This window comes from Gorilla gorilla, chromosome 13 (genome assembly GCF_029281585.2).
Source record: "Gorilla gorilla gorilla isolate KB3781 chromosome 13, NHGRI_mGorGor1-v2.1_pri, whole genome shotgun sequence".
NCBI lineage: Eukaryota > Metazoa > Chordata > Mammalia > Primates > Hominidae > Gorilla > Gorilla gorilla.
Genome location: NC_073237.2, coordinates 115,092,266 through 115,106,167, shown reverse-complemented (window position 1 = coordinate 115,106,167; position 13,902 = coordinate 115,092,266). Strand labels below are relative to the sequence as shown.

The 13,902-nt window shown below is 38.0% G+C and overlaps 1 long non-coding RNA gene across 3 annotated transcripts in view; it reads left to right on the top strand.

Moving 5' to 3' along the window:
• Positions 1-212: 212 nt before the first annotated feature.
• LOC109028274 (uncharacterized) overlaps positions 213-13,902 on the top strand; it is a 44,656-nt gene continuing 30,966 nt past the window's right edge. Inside the window, exons 1-3 of one of the 3 annotated variants that reach the window (XR_010130137.1) lie at positions 213-262; positions 1,578-1,713; positions 2,079-2,352. This is a non-coding gene — a long non-coding RNA (uncharacterized lncRNA). Of the gene's footprint in view, positions 263-1,577; positions 1,781-2,078; positions 2,353-13,902 lie in introns of all 3 variants that reach the window. The other 2 variants (XR_008668257.2, XR_010130136.1) reach the window with 2 other exon arrangements.

The following is a 13,902-nucleotide window of genomic DNA, read 5'->3' as shown; positions in this document are numbered from 1 at the left end:
GTAGTACAAGAAGTAGCTTAACAATCTTGACCCCAGGAGTGAAGCCAGCCTTATAATGATGTTGAAATTGGCACAAAGGAAGGCAGAGTAGAGAGACAGAAGAAAGCTACTTGCTTAGAGAGACCACTGAGCTACTGAATGAAACATACTGAAGACCTTCCACTTTATGAGGTCATAAATAAGTCCTCTTTGTTGTTTGAGTCACTTTGAGACGACTATTCCTAAGAGCCAAATTTAACAACACATCCAGCCTCAGACTCAGGTAAGTTCTGCTTCAGCCACCACTTTCTCCCTACATAGTCTCCAGCTCCATCTCTCGGATCACATTAGGCCCATTTTTCTTCTTCATTGTTCTTACTTTAATGGTCCCTTCTTACAGATCTCTACCACCTCCCAGCACCTGACTCACCTTCACAGCTGATTTTCATTTGTTTTACTGCTCTTCATAAGCCATCACTTTTTACTCTCCCTCTTTTTTTTTTTTTTTTTTTTTTGGTATTCTAATACTCAGTAGTGACATCCTTTGGAGAGGGGAAGAAGATAGTTTCATATAGGCTCTGATTTAAATTTCAGAGTTGCAGCCTCGGGGTCAAATTGACTGAACTGACAATTCATTATTTTGCTTTTCTTCTTTTGTGTGTTGTTTTAAATGAGTTTCGGAGAATTTTATAGATAAATGGGACCTTGAAAGATGTACTAGCCAAACCCCTTTATATCATAGCTAGAGAAATGGAGGTTTGAAAAATGTTAAGTGGCTTGCCCCATATCACACAGCTGGGGATCTTGAGGAAAGATTATAGCTCAGGTATGCTGACTCCCAGCCAGTGCCTTCATTCTGACCTCATGCCCGCTTTCATTCATAACACAGCATTTTACTGGGGGCTTTAGTTGCAGATATCCTGCACAGAGCTCTGAGATTTGGCTGCTCCCAGACGGCACATCAAGTAGACACAGAAATGTTGCTGCTGTCATTCACCCACTGGACAAGGACCTGGTCAGGCAGCCTGACAGGTTCAAGATTCACCCATAATTCCCCAGATCAAGAACTGGCTGCTGTTGACAGCAGGGGAGGCCAGAGTGGTTCAGAGTTTCAATCCAGTCAGATCTATTTTCAGAATGATAATGTGAAGTGAATTTTCTTAGAAACTGGTGAAAGAGTAACAAAGAAAATTTAAAAGCTATCTTATTTTATCATAAAATCCAAAGCTCTCCAAAGATTCCGAAAATGCGTTACTTGAGGCCATTGAGGCTTTAGGGAGGTAGTGTATCTAAATGGTTAAAGACCTGACACTCTGAAGTTAAACCCTCTGGTTTGTAGCCATCTCTGACAGTTATTAGCTCCATAACCTGGAGTAGCTCGTTAACTTCTCCAAGCCTCAGTTTTCCCTCTGTGAACTGGAGACTAGAGTAGTACCTGATTCATAGGATTTCTGGGAAGGTTAAGTGAGTTAATTTAGGTAAAATGCTTAGAATAATTTCTGGCATATTGCACACCTTAAATAAGTTATTACTATTAATATCAACATCACATTTTTTATGTTCATTTTCGTCAATTACAATGTGTTTATATTTTGCAGAAAAGATGGAAGGTCATATATAAATTTTTTTAAATGAGTGAAAAAGAGAGAAGAGGTGAATAAATGTGAGAACCAGGGAAAGCAGAATAAAAAGGATACAAGGAAAGATGAAGGGGAGAATAAGGAGAAATGGGAGGTAGGAGGAAGAAGTGAGTGACTCATTTGTTCTACTCACATACACTGAGGACCAATATTTGACCCAGGTACAATGTTTGTTCCAGGAGTAAACCTTCTTCCTAACTGAACAAAAACAAAAAACAAAAACACAAGATTACTGTCTTTTGTCTTTATAAGAAAGACAAAAACTAAACACAAAAATATAATCATAACTTTCTGTAAAGGCTACATTATGTGGTCAAAGCAGGCTTTCCTGAGGAAGGGACATTCACCAAGAGTTTTCTATAACCTAAGTATCAGGCATATGTGCATATATTATTACAATTCTATTTATACATTTAGTTTTTCATTTATTGCTTTATACACTCATCCTTCATTTTCCAGCAACTATACCCCAGACCATTTGCATCATGCTTGGAGTATACTGTTAGAATACAGAAAGGCAGCTGTGTAAAGAAATAAGGGTCATGAAATCTGATGAAGAGTTATGAGGTCATATACAAGAAGGTGGGAAAATAAGGAGATCATCAGAAAAAAAAAAAGACTCAGAAGAAAACTAGTGGTTTTTTGTTGCTGTTTTGTGTTGTTTTTATCAACTCTGTGCCAGCCACTCTGACAATTCACAGATGCCATCTCATTTGTAAAACCATCTCATCTGGTAAGTCATGAAGATTCTAAAATTCAACATAGAGAAAGGGCTGGAGTCCAGGCTCAGAGTCTTTCTCTTCTAGGATAGTACATGGCACTGGGCAGAGGAGGGTTTCAGTGGAAGACGCCTTGCTAATAAAAGGAGAGAGAATAGCACGCTTGGCTGCTGTAGGGAGAACCTGTCCAAGTTTGTCCCTAGAGAGGTGGTAGAACTCTGCCATTAGACAGAGTGGTGCAGAGAGCTTTACACTGTGCTGTCACCTCTCATGCCTACAGCAATCAGGCTCTCCTACTTCATTTCTTTCTTCTGGCTTCTCAGCCAAATCATACCCTCTCTTTTTCAAAGACAGTGTTCTAGCTCTTTATAAAGCTGATGTCAGATAATGCGGCTAGCATACTTACTGTTGAACAACTGCCATATTAGGCTTGTGGTGGGTGTCTGGACTAGAAAAGTAGAGTGAAACTGAATCTTAGTGGTGTGGACCCATTCATGGCTGGGTTGTAGGGAGTACACGCTTCTGCTGAAATTCAGGACTTATTGTGTGAGCATGTGTTCATGTGCATTTTTATAAAAAGTGAGGATTTGTAGCTATCCTCACATTTTCCAGGAATCAATGACAATAACATGCCTAGTAATTAAATACTGATTATGCATCCACCTTTTACAGACTAAGACCATTGATTGACTAATAGACCAGGTCATGTTTATAAAAAAGCAGAAATGAAAGAGAACACCTGTTCATCAATATATGAATTAGTGCTGTGCAAAACATATTATCACAGGTGAATATAAAAAACAAAAGCTTTATTTTCCTTATTTCCAAAACTTTGGAAATACCAACAGACAGATTGGGCAAGGTCGCACAGTACAAGGTTGAGTTTAAAGTAGTATACAGATGTCCAGGCTTTCAGGATTATATTTTTTTAAGTTTTTAACATTCTTTCATCTTCAAAGGATTAAAGTTATAAACAATTTTACCTATGGGAACTATAAAAAGTGAGGATTCTATGATTTTAGAGTAGCATGAATAAAGTATGAACATATTTCTCTCACTTAAATAGGTTGTATTCTGCTTCAAATACATCGTATTCTGCCACTTTATCAACACAATAAGTAAGCTATATGTGTTGATAAAGAGCAAATTTTACTATAAAACTATGATATGAATATAAAGGAATCAACTTGAGCATGGCAATAAAGTACCATTACGCTACCCAGAAAGCTGGAGTATGACTAAACTTGGTAAATTCTGAAATTTTGGAAGTCATAATCTGGGCTACAGAGGGCTCTTCCTGTAGTCTAATCAACATAATGAAGCCTGTTTTAAGGATGGAGAGAGCTTTTTAATATATTATTCTTGCCCTTTCTTTCTTGCTCCTTTTATTTACTGACTTGTCCAGGCTTCATGATAGCATGGAAACAACATAGAATTCAAAGGGAAACAGGCTCACATTTAAATGTTGGAGCCATCATTTCATTTTGGTAGTAATAAGAATAAAACTGTAAACGCTTGTTACATTTGCAGCAGTTGTTTTGTATCTGAAACTGGGCTAAAAACTTTATATCCATTATCTTATTTAATCCTCATAGTAAACCATCAGAGTTGATCTTCTATTATTCTCATTTTATGTGCTTGGAAATTAATATTGAAAATTTGGACTGGGTATCCAAGGCAAGACGGCTAACTAGATGCCACCAGGAAGAACATCTCCCACAAAAACAGACCAAAATATCCAGTAAATCAGCATACTCAGAACAGATCATCTGAAGGAATGAACTAAAAGAGATTAGAAAGACAACCCAGACACGAGGATGAAAGGGAGAGGAAGCTGGGAATCCTTCTTGGGGTTGCTGAATATGGGACATGTTCCAGGCCCTGAATGGCTCTGAGTTATGTAAGTCACTAGACCTGGAGAGAGCAGGGCTGTCTTTCCTGCAGGACCAGGATGAATCTCATCTATGAACCCCACCGTCCACCAGCCCCTTTTGGAGTCCCTGCCTAGCCATGTCTGCATGCAGCACAGCCTTAACTACCCCACCAGAGCACTTTTGCCAATGTCCACCACCATAGTGGTTTTGTCCAAGCACCCCTGCTGCCCTACCAGAGCACTTTTGCTGACAGCCTCCCATCTGAATGTGTTCTCCTGCAACCCTATCACTACCCCCTTGGAGCACATTTGCCTATGGCAGCCCTGATGCTCACGTTAAGCACTTCCTGCCTGTAGCACCCCTTCTGTCCCTGCTGGAGTGCTTCCTGCCCCCAGTGCCCCTGCCACTGCTGCCATGCTTCGCATCTATGGTGCCTCTACCACCCCTGCTGGAGCACTTACACCCATGACCCCCCACTCGCCCCTACAGAGTGCTGTTGCCAGCAGTCTGGGAGCATCCTAGCCCATCAAGCTCAGGCAACACTCAACCTTGATGGGCTAAAGGACAAAGCAGCAGACCTGGTCCCAGCCACCCAGGGTTAGAGCAGGCAACCCAGGAGTGCAGAGCTGAGCCTGAGCCCCCTGAAAACATCCAGAAATAAAGTCATTCAATTACACCAAGCTTGCACGACAGTCAAACTCTCAAGACTGGGCATGATGGTTCACACGTGTAATACTAGCACTTTGGGAAGTAGAGGTGGGAAAATCACTTGAGCTCAGGAGTTTGAGACTAGCCTGGGCAACATAGTGAGAATCCATCTCTACAAAATTTTGTTTTAAAAATCAGCCAGGCATGGTAGCACATGACTATAGTCCCAACTACTTGGGAGGCTGAGGTGGGAGGATCAGTTGAGTCCAGGAAGTCAAGGCTTCGGTGAGCCATGATCATGCCACTGTACTACAGCATGGGTGTCAGAGTAAGACCCTGTCTCAAAAAGAAAATTCAAGGGAAATAAAGATCATAAAAACATAAAACCAAAAAGTCCCATTGGAAGAACAGCAACTTCAAAGGATAAAGGAACATCAGCCCTCATAGATGAAAAAGAACCAGCACAAGAACTTTGACAACTCTAAATGCTAGTGTCTTCTTACGTGCAAGTGATCACAATAGCTCCCTAGCAATGGCTCTCAAGAAGATTGAAATGATTAAAATGACAGACATAGATTTTAGAATCTAGATGGCAATGAAGCTCATTAAGATAGATATAAGAAAAGATTGAAACCTAATCCAAAGGATCAGTGAAATGATCCAAAAGTTGAATAATGAGATAACCATTTTAAGAAGAACAAAACTAAATTTCTGGAAATGAAAAATTTACTACAGGAATTTCAAAATACAATTGGAAACATTATCAAAAAAATAGACCAAGCTCAGGAAAGACTCTTAGAAACGGTAGGCTGCTCCTTCAAAGCAACACAGGCAGACAAAAATAAAATAAAAAAGAATTTAAAAGAAGAATAAAACCTCTGAAAAATTTGGGATTGTGTAGAGACCAAACAAATGACTCACTGACATTCCTAAAAGAAAAGGACAAAGAGCAAGCAACTTATAAAACATATTTGAAGATATGGTCCATGAAAATTTTCCCAATCCCACTAGAGGTCAACAAACAAATTTAGTAAATTCAGAACACCCTTGCGAGATACTATGCAAGATGACCATCTCCAAGATGCATAATCATCAGATCCCCCAAGGTCAAAGCAAAGGAAAAAATCTTAAAGGCAGCTAGAGAGAAGAGGCAGGTCACTTGTAAAGGGAACCCCATTAGGCTAACAGTAGACCTTACAGCAGCAGCCTTATAAGCCAGAAGAAATTGGGGGCCTATTTTTAACATCCTTATGGAAAAGAAATTCCAGCCAAAACTTCATATGCCATCAAACTAATCCTCATAAGTGAAGAAGAAATGAAGTTAATTTCAGACAAGCAAATGCTTAGGGGATAATTTACCACTAGACCTACCTTACAAGAAGTCATAAAGGGAGTGCTAAACATGGTAATAAAAGAATGATACTTGCCATCATAAAAACACACTTAAGCACAAAGCCCATTGACATAATAAAGGAGCTATACAATCAAGTCCACATAATAACCAGCTAACAGCACAATGACAGGATCAAATCTTTACATATCAATTTTGACCCTGAATGTAAATGGGCTAAATGCCCCCACTTAAAAGGCATATAGTGGCACATTGAACAAAGAAGCAAGACCCAACTCTCTACTGTCTTTGAGAGATTCATCTCACAAGTAACGACACCCATAGGCTCAAAGTAAAGGGATGGAGAAAGATCAGGTAAATGGAAAACAAAATAGATCAGGAGTTGCTATTTTTATACCAGATGAAACAGACTTTAAAACAATAATGATCAAAAAGGACAAAGGCATTACATAATGATAAAGGGCTCAACCCAACAAGAAGACTGAACTATACTAAATATATATGCAACCAACATTAATGCACCAAGATTCATAAAACAAATTCTTAGACATCTATGAAGAAATATAGACAATCACACAATCTTGGGGGACTTCAACATCCCACTGACAGCATTAGACAGATAATCAAGGCAGAAAACTAACAAGGATATTCTGGACTTAAACTAAACACTTGACCAATTATATCTAATAGACAGCTACAGAATACTCCACTTGACAACAACAGAATATATATTCTCATCTGCACATGACACGTATAAGACTCTAAGACTGACCACAGCTCAGCTATAAAGCAAGTCTCAATGAATTCAAAAATATCAAAATCATACCAACCACACTCTCACATCACAGAGCAACAAAAATATAAATCAATACCAAAAAGATCTATTAATACCGTACAATAATTTATGGAAATTAAACAACTTGCTTCTGAATTACTCTTGGATAAAGAATGAAATTAAAGCAAAAATTAAAAAATTCTTTGAAAGTAATGAAAACAGAGTCACAACATACCTGAATCTTTGGAACATAGGTAAAGCAATATTAAGAGGAAAATTCATAGCACTAAACCCCAACATCAAGAAGTTAGACAAATCTCAAATTAACAACTTACTGTGCCACATACAGGAGCTAGAAAAACAGGAGCAAACCAATCCCAAAGCTAGCAGAAGAAAAGAAATAAACAAAATCAGAGCTTAACTGAACAAAATTGAAATGTGAAAATCTATACAAAACATTAGTGAAATCAAAAGTAGGTTATTTGAAAGACTAAACAAGATTGATAGACTAGCTAGATTAATAAAAATATTAAGAGAAAAGATACAAATACACACAGTCAGAAATGATAAAGGGGACATTACCACCAACCACACAAAAATGCAACAACAACAAAAATTCTCAGACACTATTACAAACACTCTATGCACAAAAACTAGAAAACATAGAAGAAATGGAAGAATTCCTGGAAACACTCAACCTCCCAAGATGAAGCCAGGAAGAAATTAAAATCCTGCACAGACAAATAACAAATTCCAAAACTGAATCAGTAACAAAAAGCCTACCAAACAAACAAAATCCTGGACCAGATGGCTTCACAGCTGAATTCAACCAGAAATATAAGGAAGGCCCAGTACAAATCCTACTGAAATTATTCCAAAAAATCAGGACGATGGGAATCCTCCCTAACTCACTCTATGTAGCCATCATTATTCTGATACCAAATCCTGACAAAGAAACAGCAAAAAAAGAAAACTTTATGCTGATATCTCTGGTGAACATAGTAGCAAAAATTTTCAACAAAATACTAGCAAATCAAATCCAGCAACACATCAAAAAAGCTAATTCACCACAATCAAGTAGTTTTTATTCCTGGGATGCAGGATTGGTTATGTGATTCACTTCGTAAATAGAATTAACAACCAAAATCATGTGATCATCACAATAGATACAGAAAAATCCTTCAATGAAATTCAATACTGCTTCATCTTGAAAGCCATCAACAAATTAGGAATTGAATAAACATATCTCAAATAATAAAAGTCATCTATGACAAACCAGTGGCCAACATCACACCAAATGGACAAAAGCTGGAAGCATTCCCCTTGAGAATCAGAATGAGAGAAAGATATTCACTCTTACCACTCTTATTCAACATAGTACTGGAAGTGCTAGCCAGAGCAATAAGGCAAGAGAAAGAATACAAGGCATCCAAACAGGAAGAGAGGAAGTCAAAATATCTCTTTGTAGACAGTATGATTCTATACCAAGAAAACCCCATAGACTCCACCAGAAGGCTTCTAGAACTAATAAATGACTTCAGCAGTTTCATGATACAAAATTTATGTACAAAAATCAGTAGCATTTCTATACACTAGTATTATCCAAGCTCAGTCAAGAACACAATCCCATTTATAATGGCCACAAAAGAGAATAAAATTCCTCAGAATACAGTGAACAATAGAGGTAAAAGATTTCTACAACAAGAATTAGAAAAAACTGCTGAAAGAAATCAGATATGAGACAAACAAAAGAAAAACCATTTCATGCTCACTTATGGGAAGAGTCAATATTGCTAAAATGGACATACTGCCCAAAGCTATTTATAGATTCAATGCTATTCCTATCAAACTACCAGTGATATTTCACAGATAATTAGAAATACTATTCTAAAATTCATGCAGAACCGAAAAACCCTGATTCACCAAAGAAATCCTAAGCAAAAAGAACAAAACAGAGGGTATCACACTACTTGACTTCAAACTATACTACAAGGCTACAGTAACTGAAACAGCATAGTACTGGTACAAAAACAAACACGTCAACAAATGGAACAGGATAGAGAACTCAGAAATAAAGTCACACATCTACAACCACCCGATCTTTGACAAGGTCAACAATAACAAACAATGAGGAAATGACTCCCTATTCAATAAACGCTACTGGAATAACTGGCTAGCCATATACAGAAGACTGAAACTAGACCCCTTCTTTTCACTATATACAAAAATTAACTCAAGATAGATTAAATATTTAAATGTAAAGCCTAAAACAATACAAACTCTAGAAAACAACCTAGAAAATACCATTCTGGACATCAGCCTTGACAAAGAATTTATGACTAAGTCCTCAATAGCAATTGCAACAAAAACAAAAATTGTCAGGTGGTACCAAACTAAACTAAAGAGCTTCTGCACAGCAAAAGAAACTATCAACAGAGTAAAGAGGCAACCTACAGAGGGGAGAAAATGTTTGCAAACTCTGCATCTGACAAAGGTCTAATAGTCAGAATAAGGAACTAAAACAAATCAGCAAGCAAAAACAAATAACCCCATTAATAAATGGGCAAAAGACATGAACAGACACTTCTCAAAAGAAGACATACGTGTGGACAAAAAATACATGAGAAACTGTTCATAGTCACTAATCATTAGAGAAATGCAAATCAAAACCACAATACGATACCATCTCTCACCCATCAGAATGGCTGTTATGAAAGTCAAAATTCAACAAATACTGGTGAGGTTGCAGAGAAAAGGAAACACACACTGCTGGTTGGAATGTAAATTAGTTCCACCACTATGAAAAGCAGTGTGGGGATTTCTAAGAGAATTAAAACAGAGCTACCATTTGACCCAGTGATCCCACTATTGGGTATATATTAAAAGGAAAACAAATCATTCTACCAAAAAGACACATGCACTCATATGTTCATTACAGCAAAAGCATGGAATCATCTAAGATTCCCATTAACAGTGAACTGGATTACAAAAAATGATATATATACACTGTGGAATACTACATACCCATAAAAAATAATGAAATCATGTCCTTTACAGCAACATGGATGCAGCTGGAGGCCATTATCCTAAATGAACTAACGAACTAACGCAGGATCAGAAAATGAAATACTGCATGCTCTCACTTATGAATTGGAACTAAACGTTAAATACACGTGGACATAAACATGGAGCAATAAACAAAGTAGGGGGGTAGGAGGCAGGTGTGGTGATGAGATTATTCATATACACGAAGTGTCAGCATCATGCAATTTACCCATGTAATAAGCCTGCACATTACCCCCTGAACCTAAGATAAAAGTAGAAAAATTAAAAAATACAAAACTATAAGCCTTGGGGGAAAAAAAGGAATTTGCTAAATGTACATGCACACACACACACACACACACACACACACACACACATGCACACACACACAACTTGTTCAAGGTTACCTAATTCTATGGATAATGCCTGGATTCAAATCTTTTCTGGACAGTTCCAAATTTCTGGGACTTAACTTAGCATAATAAACGGTTTCTCTCACTTCTGTTTCTGCTCCTTTGAGCCAATCATTTGTCTCTGATCCTCAGTTTTTCTTCATTTAAGAAAAAATTAAAAGGACTAGGCATAATCTCTTAGCATTGTTTTGAGAATTAAATAGGAGCATGCATGTAAAATGTCTGGGCCATAGAAACAGACTTACAAAAACTTGTTCCCTTCCTGCTTCTGAATCACCAATCTTCTCTCTCCTTGGAGTTCTCCTCTGCTATCTCTGCTCCTCTATCCTTTCCTTGCCCTGCCCTGTTGCTTGGGCACAGATGGCAAAGAAGCCAAATGACACAGGCCGTGGTGACTGGTAGCTACATGTCTAGGGTCACGTAATTTCTTCATTATCTTTCTTGATTGAAAACAGCTTTTGTAAGATAAAGTGTCCATTAATAAATATTGATGCTGGCAGGCAGGGCGTATAAGCTGTCAAACAGCTAAAATGAAGGATTGTCAGTTCAGCAGCAAGAACATGGGGAGCCAGTATAAAGTGAAAATGAATAAAAGAGTTTAATGTAACTAAAAGAACAGGCAAACACTCTTCAATGATGAACAAAGGCGAAGAAGGTCTCAGGTTGTTTTGTGTTTGGAGTGAGTGTACAGCTTCATGAAAGCTTATGCTCTAAGGTGGAATTTAAATCAATTTGCAAAGGAATAAAAAAAGCATGGTGCCTGTCACATGCAATGTGTAGGGAATCAAATATAAGCAAGATGCAGTTTTTGTTTTTTATAACTTTACTAACAATAAGGAGATAGTATAGTGTGGTTATGGATTGAACACAGGTTTCACATTGAGAAATATCTGGATGTAAACCCAGGTGGTATGACCTTGTGTTCATTATGCAAATCTTAATTCCTTCTCATAAAATGAAAACGATAATGCCAGCACCATAGGATTGACGTGAAGGTTAGGAAAGCATGTGACATTGTCTTTAGCCCCCAGTACATGCCCTCAAAATTACTGATTTTTAAGAGTGATAAGATATTATCGCATAACATCATAAAACAGAAAATTCTAGGAATAAAAAAGATAGGAGTTCAAAAATAACATCTGCTTGTTTAGATTAGAAATAAGGAAATGAAGCAGGGATGCTGAAATTGTTTGTTGAGGAGAGGTTAGTATTTGGCCATGATAATTTTGTAAAGACTATTAGTTCAGGGAGAGCAGCAAAAACAAAGGTTGTGAGGTTGGGGAGCTTGAAGCAGAGCAGCAAGCAGGAGACTTTTTTGTTTGTCTTTGAATATGGGGTGTGATGATGGGTACTGTCAGGGAATATGACTGTGAGAAAAATTTGGATCTAGATATTGAAGTCTTAGATGCTTGGCCAATAAATTAGGACTTCAATCTCTAGTAATAAAGTTACCAGAAGGTTTCCTTGAGCAGGATGAAATGTCATCATTTATTTTTATCAGGCCCTAGTTCCATGTCCAATCTTAAATTTGTGTAGCATGCTTGCAATGGACTGACCACATCCTGTTTTCTCCATGCAAGGATACAATGAGAAGATGGCAGTGTGTAACCCAGAAGAGGGCCCTCACCAGAACCTGACCATGTTGGCACTATGATCTCAGCCTTCCAGCCTCTAGAATTGAGAGAAATAAATTTCTATTATTTATAAGCCACCCAGTCTATGGTACTTTGCTATATAGCAGGACAAACTGATGAAGACTGATATTCAAGAGCACTGGTTCAGATGTCCCGTAGTCTGATTTTGAGGATCAGGTGACTATGGCATCTCAGTCAAATGATTTCATCTCTTTCTACCTCAATTTCTTAATTAGTAAGATGGGATAATTACTAACTCACAGTACTATATGATGATTACATGAGATAATATGCTGCATTATTTACAATAGAGACTGGTATCATCACCACCAAGGTCAATGAGCTATTTAATAATGCTTGGTAAAAGATAGCTATTATTGAACAATGATGGACCTGGGTGGTAGGTGATGATGATGCTGAATCAGTCTTTCTCCTACAGCTGGCACTCTACATCCAATTTCTTCTTTGACAATGGGTATTGCTCAGCTATGAACCCATGTATAACCATCACAGTTTACAATAGAATGGCTTTGGCTGAATTGCAATAGAGATACCACAGCAGGAGTGATACCACAGCTGGTACATCATGAGGAAGATCCTGCTGAGAAATTAGGTCCAGGGTGGGCAGATGCAATTATCAGAGCTCAGAAAAGTGTCTGCCTTTCAAGAAAATCACTGGTTAGTTTGTTGGAGGAGGAACACTCCCATTTGAAGTTTGGCTCAACTAGCCATGAATTTGCCTGCTGACTTGTCCTAGTTGTATCTCAGACAGTTGACGTTGTTGAGTAATCCTGCAATGTTTATCCCCATGCTACTAACTTTCTAACATTCATGTGAACATGAACGGATCAATTCTCTATTACTTTCCATTAAACCAGCCTCCTTTGTGTCTAACCCTAAAGTCTAGATACAGCCTGGACTCTATGTTTCGAAGTTCCTTCTGCTGCCCTGATTGGAGCTTCACGATAACTGCTAGAGTTTAGGTAGAGCATAGATTGTCTTCCTTGTAAGGAAATAAACAATATAAAATGGAAAATAACTTGTTCCAAGATACACATCCAGTTAGTGGAAGCCCTGGTGCCCTGCCCTGGCTATATGAAGTCCCTGGCACTGTACTGCCTCTGTATCTGCTTAGAAATATTTTTTTAGAAAACTATAGAGATGTGTGCAGACAAGACATATAAGAATATTACTCTCAAGCCAAATCCTACTACTTGCATGGTACTTCTCCAAATTTTTAAAACGCTTTTCGTTACATCTTATCTAATACAGCACAGTCATAGGTTATTAGTCTTAATTCAAAACTTAGACAACCCTGAGAGAAAAGAGGGCTTGGGAAATAGGGCCTGTTGGATACCTGAGAAAGATTGGAACTATTTAGCTAAGAGAAGAGAAGGTGGATGAGTAACTTAATAATAATCTTCAAGGGTTATTAAAAGACCAGCTGTTACCCATTTCCACCCGGGGTAGTAGGGAATAAATTGCAGTCATGAGAATTTAGTTACAGCATTATAAAGAATTTTTTTTCTTTAGCTATAAGGTCTATTCGACACCAAACATGTTACTAGGCAAAACTGTGGACTTTTTCCTCTGGAAACACTCCAGAACAGGGTATGTGTCCTAGTCAGTGATTCCTAAGCACTGCTTCTTGAACCATTAAGATCAACTCACTTGGGGAATCTGTTAAAAATACAGATTCCTGGGGCCCACTGCAGAGCTACAGTCAGAATCTGGGAGCAGAGACAAGATTCTATGTATTTTATCAAGCCCTCAGGTGAATCTTGTGCTTGGCCACATTCAAAAATCCCTCCTGGATGTAAAATC